This window comes from Lolium perenne, chromosome 3 (genome assembly GCF_019359855.2).
Source record: "Lolium perenne isolate Kyuss_39 chromosome 3, Kyuss_2.0, whole genome shotgun sequence".
Taxonomy (NCBI): Eukaryota; Viridiplantae; Streptophyta; class Magnoliopsida; order Poales; family Poaceae; genus Lolium; species Lolium perenne.
The window spans coordinates 235,192,463-235,207,334 of record NC_067246.2 but is presented as its reverse complement, the minus strand read 5'-3'; positions in this window follow the sequence as shown (position 1 = coordinate 235,207,334).

The following is a 14,872-nucleotide window of genomic DNA, read 5'->3' as shown; positions in this document are numbered from 1 at the left end:
CTCCCTCTTATATAGGCGTGGGGGGGCTGCCTTGGCCCCTCCTCCAAGCCTTTGGGTCGGCCAAAACAAGGGGGGGAACTTCCCCCCAAGTTAAGTCCCTATTTTCAAGGGATTTGATCTTATCCACTTGGTACAGCCACATGGGCCTTGGGGGGGCTGGTGTGCATGGCCCATGTGGGCCTATGCGACCCCTCCGGTCCATGTTGGTCGTCCGGGATAGGTGGGCCCCACTATGGTACCCTCCGGAACCTTCTAGAACTTCCGGTACAATACCGAAAAATCCTGAACTTTTCCGGTAACCCTGAAAATGACTTCCCATATATGAATCTTATTCTCCGGACCATTCCGGACCTCCTCGTGATGTCCTGGATCTCATCCGAGACTCCGAACAAACTTCGGTCTCCATCTCCTATTCCGAATCTACTTATGCGACATCGAACCTTAAGCGCGTCACCCTACGGTTCGCGAACTATGCAGACATGGTCGAGACTCCTCTCCGAGCAATAACCAATAGCGGGATCTGGAGATCCATAATGGCTCCCACATATTCAACGATGACTTAGTGATCGATTGAACCATTTACATACGATGCCGATTCCCTTTGTCTCGCGATATTTTACTTGTCCGTGGTTCGATCATCGGTATCTCCATACCTTGTTCAACCTCGTTACCGACAAGTACTCTTTACTCGTACCGTGGTATGTCATCTCTTATGATCCAATCATATGCTTGCAAGCTAATCAGACGACATTCCACCGAGAGGGCCCAGAGTATATCTATCCGTCATCAGGATGGACAAATCCCACTATTGATCCATATGCCTCAACTCACACTTTCCAAATACTTAATCCCATCTTTATAACCACCCATTTACGCAATGGCGTTTGATGTAATCAAAGTACCCTTCCGGTGTAAGTGATTTACATGATCTCATGGTCGAAGGACTTAGGCAACTATGTATCGAAAGCTTATAGCAAATGAAACTTAATGACTTGATCTTATGCTACGCTCATTTGGGTGTGTGTCCATTATATCATTCACCTAATGACATAACCTTGTTATTAATAACATCCAATGTTCATGATCACGAAACCATGATCATCCATTAATCAACAAGCTAGTTATACAAGAGGCTTACTAGGGACTCCTTGTTGTTTACATAACACACATGTACCAATGTTTCGGTTGATACAATTATAGCATGGGATGTAAACATTTATCATGAACACTAAGATATAACAATAACTAATTTATTATTGCCTCTTGGGCATATCTCCAACAGTCTCCCACTTGCACTAGAGTCAATAATCTAGTTTACATTTGAAAAGATATAACACCTTGGCCTTCTGGTGCTTATCATGTTTTGCTTACGGGAGAGGTTTTAGTCAACGAATCTGACATGCTCAGAACAGTATGTATTTTGCAATTCATTTGCGTCTCAACGCATCACTCATTTTCCAAATGAGTCGGCATTAATCGTATATGTTCAGTCTTCTGGTGGAACCTTAATTCCATTTGTCTGAAATAAGTCACTAATATTGTCACAAACAATATAGCTTCAAAGTTCTGACACTATCGGAACTACACCAAGTTCTCAAAGAACTCCTCGACTTAACACTCTTAGTCATTGTCAAAACAATGACATATTCTGCCTTCGTTTGTAGAATCCGTCACACTATTTAGAACTCTTCTAAATCTAGCAAAGACTTCTTCTATCTCATTGCGCTACCTTTTAATCAACACTTATCCTAATTGAGATTGAAAAATATTTTTATATGTGACCAAACTAATATCGGTGCAACACCTTACAGCGATTTGTTTGTCATTACCCCATACAAAAACTATATATATATATCCTTGGTTCTTCTAAAGTACTCAGGGATATTATTACTGTTGTCCAATGATCATCACATGAATCATTCTGGTATATGCTCCCTTTTAGAGCACAGGACATCTGACTTTGTACATATTATTCGTGATCTAAAGTCACTCGTGTGTTTTTACTCATTGAGTGTCAGATACACTCAAGTGTTGTTAAACCTTCACATGACAAGAACATTTTTCTTAATATTTCTATATTGAACTACTTCAATATCCATTCTATGTACTTTGACTTAAAATTATTATGTGTTTCAATCTATCTTCATAGATCTTGACACTAAATATATTTCACTCCATATCCTTTCATTGAAGTTAATTCTTAATGAAACCTTTTTAATCAATTATATAATTACATTATTTATAATCAACGATATGTCATCTACATAAAGTATTATAAATATGTCTTAACGCTCCCACTTAATTTCTTGCAAATGCAAGCATCTTCATCGTTTCTGATGAAATCAAAAACTCTTTGACTATTTCATCCGGTGAAGATTCCAACTCCGTGATACTCACTTCATCCAATTGAAGTTTGTATACCTATCTAGTATTCCACGGACCAGCAAAACTCTTGGTTGTATCTGGTATACATCCTTCATACATACTTCTGGTAAGGAATGTATTTCTGCCATCCTACTATCATATCTCATAAAAGAAATATGTAGCGATTACTAGAATAATCCACATAGACTATAAGCATTGCCACGGAAGATCTAATCTTATCGTAGTCAACTCTTTGAACTTTGTCGTAAACAATTTTTTGATAAGTCAAGCTTCTTTAAGGATATTCCATCCAAGTCCATCTATGTTATAGATCCATTTACTTTCAAAAGTATTCACCTATCTTGGATTTCATGGCGCATAGCCATTTTAACGGAGTCAGGGCCCATCATAACTTCTTTGTATGTAGTTGGTTTATTATTGTTCAAAATCAATCCTTTGTCCACAAATCATTTATTTGATCATAAAGTAAACCATACCTACAAGGTTCAATAAGTACTTTGATCTCCATGACTATAACACTTTGTAGACATGGGAGCCATGATCTTCGTAGCTACTTCCGGAACCATTTCCGATGTTGTGCTACTCTGATCATCATGCTCAGGTTCATGAACCTTATCAAGTTCCATTGTCCTCCCACTCAAATAGTTTGCTAGAAACAATTTCTTTGAAATAAGTAAGAAACATCGACAAACACTTTTATCTTCGTCTCCATAGTGGAAAGAATTCCCAATCAATTCTCTGGGATAACCAACAAAGACATTCATCCGATTTTGGTTGTAAACTTATTTACTTATGCTATGCATACCAAAATTTAAGAAAGGACTATTAGGGTTTATACCCATGCCATAACTCGTATGGTGTCATTTCAACGGATTATGATGATGCTCTATTTAGTGTAAAAGCGGTAGTCTCTAAAGCATAATCCATAAAAATATAATGGCATCAATATTTTATCTCATCTTTGATCCAACAAGGTTTGTAGACGTATCTCGGATACTTCATCATCACTATGATACTCCAAGAAACGTGAGTTGTAGAACAACTTCATAACTCTCTTATATGTTCGCTAAAACTCGTAATTCAAATATTTCCACTATGATCCAATCATAGATATTTGACTTTTCTATTACGATGATTTCCACTTCATGCTGAAATTTATTTGAATCCATTCAAATGTTTCAAACCTCTTCCTTATCGAATATATCCACATATATATACTCAATTCATTGTTGGAAGTTTTCATGAAGTAGAAGAATCTCCCGCACACAACTATGCCCAGTGAACCACATATATCATCATGTATGTTTCCACTAAGTTAGTTGCCCGTTCAACTCTTGGCCTATGAACGGTATTTAAGTCATTTCCTTTTAGAAGAGATTTGCAAGCGCCAAATGATTCAAAAATCATATGACTCCAAAATTCCATTCAAATGGAGTTCCTTCATGCGTTCCTTTCTAACATGACCTAAATGGCGGTTCCACCAATGAGTGGAATTCAAATCATTTGCCTTATGGCATTTTAGCGTCAGTGTTATGTATGTGTGTTTCACCATTAAGATTTATAATAACTTATCCATCGTACATGGAGCAATGTCATAATTTGAACAACTCATTGTTTTCATTTGACCAGAGCAAAATAACAATTTATTAAGTTCTTTATTATAAACTCTAAGGGCTAGGTAGAATGCCAACGACAGACATAATAACACTTTATTATGTTCCAGACGTGCATTATTACCATATTCCTTATCAGTCACTTAGGCCATCGTATTCTTGTATTGCGTTGTATTGTATGACATCTCATACCAACCAATCTGGTACAAATACCCAAGAATTTTATTATGTGACAAAACAAGGAATACATCCATAACATGTATATCATCTATATACACCTGAGCTAGACTTTCTAGTCTTTTTCTTTCTGCCAAAATATCTTTGTGGTTTCTCTTTTAGCTTTCCCTATTCTCAGAAAACACTTCACCTTCAATAACTTCTAGGTCCATTGGTCAAATACCAATAACCTTGAGGTTCTTACCTTGAAGTTGATCATCATATGGCAAGTGTTCCAGACTTCACTATTAGCAACTTTGTAATATGATGAACAATTTCACTCATCATTTTATCCATCATATCATGACGACTTTCCGAGAGCATGTCTGTACATGCTAGGCTCGTAAAGTTTAACCTCAGTATTCGCATGTGCAAATCTGGCTTGCACCCGTTGTATGCACACGTAGAATCTATCACACCCGATCATCACGTGATGCTTCGAAACGACGAGTCTTAGCAACGGTGCATACTGAGGACGATCACTTCATGGATATGCGAATATCGTTAGTGCCCAACTTAGTTGGAGGATTGGGACGCCTGGCGTCTTCAACCTTCGTACATTCCCATAAAACTTATGAGTTTATGTAGTCTCACTAGATTATATTCTATCATCTTGCAATAAGGTCTTAGATATCACATATATCTCATACCTCGCTTATTTCTGAAAACAAAATTTTCAGCTCCTTACTTTTCAAATGGATTTGAACTTCAAGTTTCACGGAGACAAGATGATTTTGTACTAATTGAAACCATTGCTCTTTGAATCATCAATGTGAGGTTTACTAAAAGTTTGCATTAGGACTTAATCATATCTTGATTCTTTAACAATACGGTACCAGTCCGTAAAGTTACTTGTCAGACTTAACAGTATTTCTATCTCAATTACAAGACTAGCGCATGGTAGGAAACGGATGCCAATTCTACAAACTTTAATTCAAAATACTATTCAGACTATGTTCATGATAATTAGTTCATGTTTTAATCTAATTACTAATGAACTCCCACTTAATACAACATCCCTCATGGTTGTTAAGTGGCACACGATCCATATCCACTACACCAAAACCGATCATCACGTGAGATGATGTAGCTTCAATGGTGAACATCAACATGTTGATCATATCATCCATATGACTCGTGTTCAACCTTTCGGTTTCCTGTGTCCTGAGGCCATGTCTGTACATGCTAGGCTCGCCAAGCAAACCCAAGTATTCCGCGTGTGCAAACATGGTTTACACCCGTTGTATGTGAACGTAGAATCTATCACATCCGATCATCACGAGATGCTTCAAAACGACGAACTGCAGCAACGGTGCATACGAGGGGAGAACACTTTATTATCTTGATATTAATGTGAGGGATCATCTTATAATGCTACCGTCACGATCTAAGCAAGATAAGATGCATAAAGGATTAACATCACATGCAATTCATAATATGTGATATGATATGGCCTTTCTTCTTGTGCTTTTGATCTCCATCTCCAAAGCACACGAGCATGATCTCCATCATCGTCAGCATTGCACCAAGGTCCATGGCACCGCTTCATGGTTGTCCATCACTTATAGCTACTATAACAACTACTTGAAATAAAGCTATTACATGAAGAATAGACACGCAGGTCTTAACAAATTTAAAGACAACCATTAGGCTCCTGCCGGTTGCCATAATACAATAATGAACATCTCATACATGAAATATAATCATCATCACATCATGGTCATATCACATCACCAAACCCTGCAAAAACAAGTTAGACGCCTCTAATTTGGTTTGCATATTTTACGTGGTTTAGGGTTTTCGAGTAAGATCCAATCTACCTACGAACATGAACCACAACGGTGATACTAGTGTTGACAATAGAAAGTGCAAATTGGAATCTTCACTATGGTGGGAGAGACAGACACCCGCAAAGCCACTTATGCAATACAAGTTGCATGTCAAGCGTGGAGCAAGTCTCATGAGACGCGGTCATGTAAAGTTAGCCCGGGCCGCTTCATCCCACCATCCCGCAAGATGCAAAGTACACAAACTAAAGCAACAAAAGCATCAACGCCCACAAAACCATTGTGTTCTACTCGTGCAACAGATCTATGCATAGACATGGCTCTGATACCACTGATGGGGTTCGTAGCATAGAAAACAAAAATTTTCCTACCGCAAGACGAATAAATCCAAGATCTAATCTATGGAACACCCAAGATCTAATCTACAAGATCGGAGCAACGAGATTGATACGATACTAACCCTTGAAGATTTCCAAAGCCTACGAGATCAGATCTCGTTGTTGATGTAGACGATCGTCCCCGGTCCGCAATCCGGCAGCACTTCCGTACTCGGTCGTGCGTACGGTGTCGATGAAGCCCATCCTCTCCCCGTTCCAGCGGGCAGCGGAGGTGTGGTAGATCCCCTCGGAATCCCAGCAGCACGACGGCGTGGTGGTGGAGGTGGAGGAGAAATTCCTGCAGGGCTTCGCCAAGCCTGCGCAGGAAGAAGGAGGAGGGAGAGAGGGGCGGCTAGGGCTTGGGGAAATGATGTGTTGCGCCCCAGCCCTCCCCTCCCTCTTATATAGGCGTGGGGGGGGGGCTGCCTTGGCCCCTCCTCCAAGCCTTTGGGTCGGCCAAAACAAGGGGGGGAACTTCCCCCCCAAGTTAAGTCCCTATTTTCAAGGGATTTGATCTTATCCACTTGGTACAGCCACATGGGCCTTGGGGGGGCTGGTGTCATGGCCCATGTGGGCCTATGCGACCCCTCCGGTCCATGTTGGTCGTCCGGGATAGGTGGGCCCCACTATGGTACCCTCCGGAACCTTCTAGAACTTCCGGTACAATACCGAAAAATCCTGAACTTTTCCGGTAACCCTGAAAATGACTTCCCATATATGAATCTTATTCTCCGGACCATTCCGGACCTCCTCGTGATGTCCTGGATCTCATCCGAGACTCCGAACAAACTTCGGTCTCCATCTCATATTCCGAATCTACTTATGCGACATCGAACCTTAAGCGCGTCACCCTACGGTTCGCGAACTATGCAGACATGGTCGAGACTCCTCTCCGAGCAATAACCAATAGCGGGATCTGGAGATCCATAATGGCTCCCACATATTCAACGATGACTTAGTGATCGATTGAACCATTTACATACGATGCCGATTCCCTTTGTCTCGCGATATTTTACTTGTCCGTGGTTCGATCATCGGTATCTCCATACCTTGTTCAACCTCGTTACCGACAAGTACTCTTTACTCGTACCGTGGTATGTCATCTCTTATGATCCAATCATATGCTTGCAAGCTAATCAGACGACATTCCACCGAGAGGGCCCAGAGTATATCTATCCGTCATCAGGATGGACAAATCCCACTATTGATCCATATGCCTCAACTCACACTTTCCAAATACTTAATCCCATCTTTATAACCACCCATTTACGCAATGGCGTTTGATGTAATCAAAGTACCCTTCCGGTGTAAGTGATTTACATGATCTCATGGTCGAAGGACTTAGGCAACTATGTATCGAAAGCTTATAGCAAATGAAACTTAATGACTTGATCTTATGCTACGCTCATTTGGGTGTGTGTCCATTATATCATTCACCTAATGACATAACCTTGTTATTAATAACATCCAATGTTCATGATCACGAAACCATGATCATCCATTAATCAACAAGCTAGTTATACAAGAGGCTTACTAGGGACTCCTTGTTGTTTACATAACACACATGTACCAATGTTTCGGTTGATACAATTATAGCATGGGATGTAAACATTTATCATGAACACTAAGATATAACAATAACTAATTTATTATTGCCTCTTGGGCATATCTCCAACACTTGCTTTACTCCAAATTTTGCAGCGATCCTCTGAAATTCGCGATCGCAGTTATCTGAGCGTGAGAAACTTCCATAGACTGTGATATTTGTTCCATTGTTTCCTGGAATCTTGAGCTTGAGATACGCATAATGTGGCACAACCAATAACTTGGCATAGGCTGGTCTCCCGAGTATAGCATGGTACTGTGATTCCCAATCTACTACCTCGAACTCTATCTTTTCCTTCCTGAAATTGTCAGGCTTCCCAAAGACGACGTTCAAGAAAACCCTGCCAAGAGAGTACGCTGGTGCAGTGGGGAGGATGCCGTGAAAACATGTGTCGGATTCTTCCAACATCCTCATTGTAATTCCCATGTTCCTGACTGTGTTTGCGAATATCAGATTTAAGCCGCTTCCACCATCCATGAATACTTTGCTCATATTGTATCCTCCTACTTGCGCCTCCACTACCAAGGCAGCGTGTCCTGGTTTGGGATTGTCATCGGGTGATCCGCTCTGCTGAACAGGATACTCTGGGACGACCAATCGACATATTCTGGAACGTTAGCCATGGTACTTTCCGCCAGGTTGATTTCTTGAGTCAACTTCTTCATCTCTCTTCTTGAAATACCAGTTTTGTGAACCATGCTCATTTGTCCTCGTGGAGGAGGAAAAGACACGTTAGGGTTATGAGGCTGTACTTGCTGAACCTGGTGCTAAGGTGGTGGAGGTGGCGGTTGCTGGCTCGGCTGCTGCTGCTGCATAAACTTCTGCATCTTGATGAACTGCCGACAATCCCTGAGTAGGTGACTTGACTTCGTCTGGTTGTCCTTGGAGTCGACATAGGCGTGCAAGTAACATGGAGCGTTCAATTGTTCGGCATATGGAAGTTCTGGGACCCTTGAGGGTCGCGATTTGTAATTGCTACGGTTCCCGCGATTGCTATCCTGCCGATCGTCTCGCCTGTCGTCGTATCGATCATCTCATCGATCAGAATATCCTGCAGCTACCATGTTTGTATCATCCTATGCACGATCTTTTCTCTTTTTATGACGATCTCTTCGACTACCCGAATCATGCCTCGGTTGATCATCATCTTCATCGTCACTGCGCGGTCGAGGTTTTCGCACGTTATCTTCACCATCAGCCCAACTGTTAGCGATCTCCATTAGTTTGGTTATGGTCTTTGGCTTTTTGCGTCCAAGCTCCTCGATGTAAGATTCGCGGCGGATGCCGTCACTAAAAGCTTCGATTGCCCTATCAATGGAGACGACTCCAGCGGCGTTCAGGAGCTTGGTAAACTTCCCAATGCATGCGTGCATCAACTCCTTTGGCTTTTGCTGGCAATGACATAACTCCTCAATTCCAACTGGCCTTTTATACGTAGCCTAGAATTTTTTTACGAAAGCATCCACCAACTCGTCCCATGATTTGATGGATCCTTTCGGCAGACCTCTTAACCATGCTCGAGCTGAATCCTTTAAGTAAAGTTGCAGGCACTGCATTGCCACTAGTTGATTCCCCTTATGTAAGATTACGGTCTGCAGATAATCATCTATCCAGGACCTCGGCTCCTGCTACCCGTCATACTTGGCAGCGTCAGTAGGAGTCGGCTTAAACCTTTTGGGTGGCATTGTCTCGTGGATCTTATAGCTCAAACAATTGGCTCCTCTCATCTCGCCATCGTATTCCTGGCTTTCTTCAGAATCGTCGCTGTCGTATTCTTCCCTTGCTCCTCGTTGTCGCCTAGCTTTGTCAATCCTGCTCTGAGTGATTTCATCTCGAGCTTCCCTCGAACGATGCTTTGAACCGCTGGCTTGGAGCGCAGTTTTTTATTTTCGTGGAACCAGGTTGTTTGCAAGGATTGCAAAGCTTTCCAAGGCACCCCGATGAGCTTGGGCCATGGGGCCTTTGGGTGCTGGTTTCTGATTAATTAAATATGCCGCGAGGTTCGCGATTGCTCCTTCGATGGTTTTTGGCCTCAGCATACCCGCAGTGTCCATGTTCATGAACGATTTGGATAAATTTGATGTTATTTCTCTTGCATCGTTCTCTGAGAGCCTGGACAACCTCGAACGATGCCTCCCTGCGCCATGACTGCTTCGAGAGGCGCTTCCGTGCGAGGCCCTGCGGCGTTCACTGGACTGGTCCACTGCGAGTATGCGATGATTGAGAGTAGCTTGCTCATTCGACAATCGCTCTCAATTCCTCTCCAAGATCCTTCGGTATGCGTTGAGAGTTCCGACCAAAGTCCCGGCGGGGAGTGGTGTATTGTTTGTTATGGCATCCCGAGCCGCTGCCCACTCTTCCTCCGCGATGGTGTAATCACTGTCATCGTTGCTGGCGCTATTTTCGGAGTTAAGCCGTCTGCTAGAGCGGGGGGTACACTTGTCAACACCCGGATTTTTAAGTCCGGATGCTTATTATGCCATTCATCGCAATCCCAGGAATAATGTTGTTGCGAGGCATAATAGTCGAATATCATAGTCATCATCTATTACAACCCATATTGTCTTACAACTTCAATCACATGATCCATATTACACAAATAGTTGATCTATTGATCAATGAACAAACACAAGTTCATAGCGGAAGCGTAAAGATAAAGGGACTCACTAGTCCACAGGCCAACGCTTGACGTCAGAAGACTTCTAGTTGTCATAGGCGTCCTGCTGGTCATCTCCTTGGTAGTTCTGTTCATCTTCATACTCTAGCCATTTGAATAGCCAGGGACAAAGCCGTAAGTACTTTAAGTACTCGCAAACTAATACTAATGTAAGTGCTAACAATTCTAGTAAGGGGGTGCTAAGCTCTAGTTTAATTTGCATAAAGCCAATTTTAGTTCACAAGTATTTGATAAAGACTTATTCATGTGCTAACTAACTCAAGTGGGAACATTAGTGTCATTCCCACAACATTTGTTGTGATTCAAACAAGTCACTAATTCACCATTCATTTCACCAACATTTTTCAAGAATTCTGACACCGGAAACTGTATGGCCTTTCCAACCGTCCGTAACTGTGGACACGGCTATTCGAATAGATTTACACTCTGCAGAGGTTGCACACTTGTGCCACAACATTTGATTTCATCCGTCGGGATAACCCCGAATCATCGTAACACGGTACGCGGATCATCAACCATAACCTTTCACTTACAAACCCTAGTATGAGCACCTCTCCCCATGAGCTTGGCCTCCCAGTGAAGACCAACTGTCAACCTGGGTACTGCACAGGGCTTGGCTGTACAATTCACCTCAATTCACATCATTTCTCAACAACGGAGGCAGCCTCGGCATAACCCCTATGATGTGTGTTCAGAGGGAACCCATACTAAGATGCATAAATTTCCAGTTAAGCCCTACCCATAATCAGGTATTATGGGGGTACTCAAATTTGGAAAGGTATCGCATTCAAACCAATATCAGTTTTATATCAAAAATCACTATCTTCTCTTGGTCATATTCATCTTCGAAAATCATTCAATGGAAGGGTTCATCATTCCAAGGTTTCAAATTCAATTCAAGTCACATGTTCCCATCTAGAGTAGTCAAGTTTTAGTATTTAGCACTAGCACTAATCATGAGGGGTGCTATCTTGCTTGGCTAGCTTGAGACTAACTTTGCTACTCTAGTAATCTTCTTCACTTAGACCAAGTTAACTTATTAAAGTAACTCTTTGAATTTAAACAAGTAAAACTTGTAAGGTAAAAACTTGGGATAGGCTTATGGTAAGAAAGGTAAGAATCATGGTGCCTTGCCCCAAAGGGGCTTTGCACTTTGCAAGAGTATTAGCTTGCCTTGGTAGTTCTCAAGGTTCTCCTCTTCCTCCTCTTGGTATAATCCTTCCTCTTCCTGGTATTCTCCGGTGCTAGCGTCTAAATTTGAATACGAGGTATAATCACTCAACAGGCTCAAGAGCTATACTAAGCACATCATCATTTCACACAAACTATGCTAAGCACACACATAACACAATTAGGTGCATTTGTTTTCTTTATTAAAAAAATAATTCCCTCTCATTACATATGTAAATAATAGTTTCCATTTAGTTCTTGAGGAAAATAATTTCCTCTCATTGAATCTTCTTAAGAATTAATTTCTCAAATAATCATACATGAATTCATGTTGACCTAAGTCAACCATTCATCATCATCATTTGAGAAAATGATTTAAATGAAGTATAGATACCTCATACTATTTAACAATTCTACAAATGATTTAATATCTCCAAGTATTTCAGGTGAGAGTATATGACCAGTGGTCAAAACTTCATATAAAAGTACTTGGGACAAGATTTAAATGAAGTAAAATACTTCATATGATTTCCATAATAGTTTTGGACAATATCACTTAAGTAAACTAGCCATATTGTCCATTATTTAAACTAGGCCATGATCATCCAAAGTGACCACACCATTTTATTGCATAAACAATTAGTGTAAGTTAAATGTGAGCTATGGGAGTTGGAATTAACTAAATATCATTTTTGGTTGATTTTTAATATTTATTTGAATGTGCAAAAGTTCCTGACTTAATCTTTTTGTCACATTATTTCCACAACAGATCTCGATGTGATACCAGTGGCAAGTTTTAGAACTTTTCAGTAGCTTTCCAACAATATAAAATTTGTCAAATTTGGCCAAGCCAAACAGATTCTATGAATTTTCAAAGTCAGGGCCAGTATTGAATTTAAATGGATTTGGAAAATTCAGATTTGAATTACTGGGCTACGCGGGAAAACTAACTGGGCCGAAACGAATTAAACAGCCCAGGTCCAGCCCACCACGCGTCCACGCATGCGTGGGCTGTCTGACGGTGGGCTCCACCCATCAGTCACTCATAATGCCCGAATCGGTACGAGCGATGTGGCGCGTTGGATTAGAACGGGATCGGACGGACGAGCGACGTCGTCTTCTCCGGCGAGATCGAGCTACTGGCGCGGCGGGGTAGGGGTCCGGCGAGCTCACCGTGGCTCCAGCTAGGGTTGGCAGTATGCGTGATGAAGGTGTAGACGACGGCGAGGTAGCCTGTAGCAGTGGCGGAGCTCGAGGCGGCCTAGATCGACGTCGATTTCTCCAGGGCTTCCGCGGCTCCGAGCTTGCGATTGCGGCGACTCCGGCGTCGATTGGGGTGGCTAACGGTGCGAGGAGAAGCAGGGATGAGAGGAGAGCATGGTGGTGTGCTTGGATTGCTCAGGGGAGTCCTCTATTTATAGGAGGGAGAGGGTGCTACGGGGCAGGGTTAGGGTCAACATGGGTGCGGCGTCTCCGGCGAGCTAGAGGGCTAGGCGATGACGCAGCGGTGATCACGAAGCTACGGCGAATCTCCGAGCTTCTACGGCGCGGTAAGGCTGGGCGTACGGTGGTCGGGTCCTTGCGTGTACTGTCGCGGCCGTGGCGGGCGGGCGCGTCCTCTCCGGCGGCGGTAGGCGCTAGATGGTGACGCCAGCTTGTCCGGGAGGCTCCGCGTGGCGAGACGGGTACCAGGGCGAGCGGAGGTGGTCGGGGTACGGCGGAGTACGGCGAACGACGCATGCCCGTGTCGCGCGCGTCCGTGCGCTGGTGACGTCGCCATGCCGTTGGCGGCGTACCTGGAGCGTCGTGGGTGCGCTCCGTCCGGGTCGTGTCGGCGTCCTCTCGCCCAACGGCTGGTACGGGCGATCTCAGGAGATCAAGGGCGAGCTGTTTGGCATGGTGGCTCGGGCTGGAGAGGTAGGAAGAGAGGGGTGGCATGTCGATGGGGAACGTGGCCGGCATGGCCATGGCCACGCCATGTTTGGCCGTGTCCATGAGGTTTCCATGCATGGGCTAGGTGAGGTGGGGTCCAGGGGTCATGGCTGGGTCAAGTGGTGATCAAGAAGTGGCATGGTTTGATCAAATTTTGAAAAATGGTGATCTTGCAATTGTTTCAAAGTCTCCTCTTTGCTTGCTCCTAACTTTTGATCCAAGACGATTTAGGTGTGATGATCTTTACAGAAGTTGTTCACCTTGTTGTCTACTTGGATGACATGCAAAGAATGGGATTTGTTTAGTTTAGAAATCTTGAAATCTAGGGGCTCAAAGTGGTGACCAGATTGTAATTGTCAAAATTGACCATTATTCTATGTAAGCATAATTTGAGTTTGGATTTGGTTTGAATGGTATTTCTTTGATTCCCAAAGTTGTAGTAAGTGTTTAGTAACATAATCCAACTAATGGTGAAGGTCAAATGGGTCTAGGGTCAAAGTTTGCAAAAATGGCATAAGCCATATGTTAGGGTTTTTAGGGTTTTATTCTTATTTGATTTCTTTCTCTTTTTGATTTATTTGGTTTGTGATCTTCACTTCATCACTTTAGGGTTTTAGAGTTTATCACATAAGCAATAAAACAATCATCATGGCATATCACTCAAAATGCACAAGTCCTATGAAGGGCACTATATGCAATTTAAAAGTTTTTGTTGGTTCTGAATTTTGGATCTCTGGAATTCTTCTTCTCTCTTTTATTGAAATTTGGGATGTTACAAACCCTTCCCCCTTACAAAAGATCTCGTCCCGAGATCTTAAAGAAAATTAGGTACTAAAGAGATCTGGGTATTCTTTCTTCATGTCTTCCTCCCGCTCCCAAGTGGCTTCGTCTTCGGTATGGTTGCTCCACTGAATCTTCAGGAACTTGATGCTTCAGGTGTGGGTGGTTCTATAAGCTTCCTCCAAGATGCGAATCGGCACTTCGCGGTACGTCAAGTCTTGGTTGATGTCCACCGATCGGTGATCGATGTTCTTGAACACTTCGGTCTTCTCGGGGACTTCAAGGCATTTCCGGAGGAGTGAGATGTGAAACACGTCCTGCACAGCCGA